At 48.4% G+C, this 335-nt stretch overlaps 1 non-coding gene across 1 annotated transcript; it reads left to right on the top strand.

The window, feature by feature from the left end:
- Window positions 1-73, top strand: Trnak-cuu (transfer RNA lysine (anticodon CUU)). The gene has a single exon. It is a non-coding gene; the product is annotated as a tRNA-Lys (tRNA).
- The last annotated feature ends 262 nt before the right edge of the window (window positions 74-335 follow it).

The raw sequence follows: 335 nt of genomic DNA, 5'->3' as shown, positions 1-335 counted from the left end.
GCCCGGCTAGCTCAGTCGGTAGAGCATGAGACTCTTAATCTCAGGGTCGTGGGTTCGAGCCCCACGTTGGGCGCCATTTGTAACGTGTACTGTTTTTCTGCCCGTTGCCGCTGGTCTTGTCCCGTCGCCATGCCGCCAGCCCCAAATAATACACAGAGACTCTGTATTTGATATTATTCTGTTGGCCAGTTACTAGTTTCTTATCGGCTAGCTCTATCTTAATTATTAACCCATTTCTGCTGATCTATGTATTTCTCTTACCGGGGAGCCGGCGACATACTGCTTTCTTCAGACTCTCCATCTTGACTCCTCCTTACTATTTCCTATTTCCTCCT

This window comes from Phodopus roborovskii, unplaced genomic scaffold, assembly GCF_943737965.1.
Source record: "Phodopus roborovskii unplaced genomic scaffold, PHOROB, whole genome shotgun sequence".
Lineage (NCBI taxonomy): Eukaryota > Metazoa > Chordata > Mammalia > Rodentia > Cricetidae > Phodopus > Phodopus roborovskii.
Note: the sequence above shows the minus strand (reverse complement) of the source record. Positions and strands in the feature narration are given on the sequence as shown.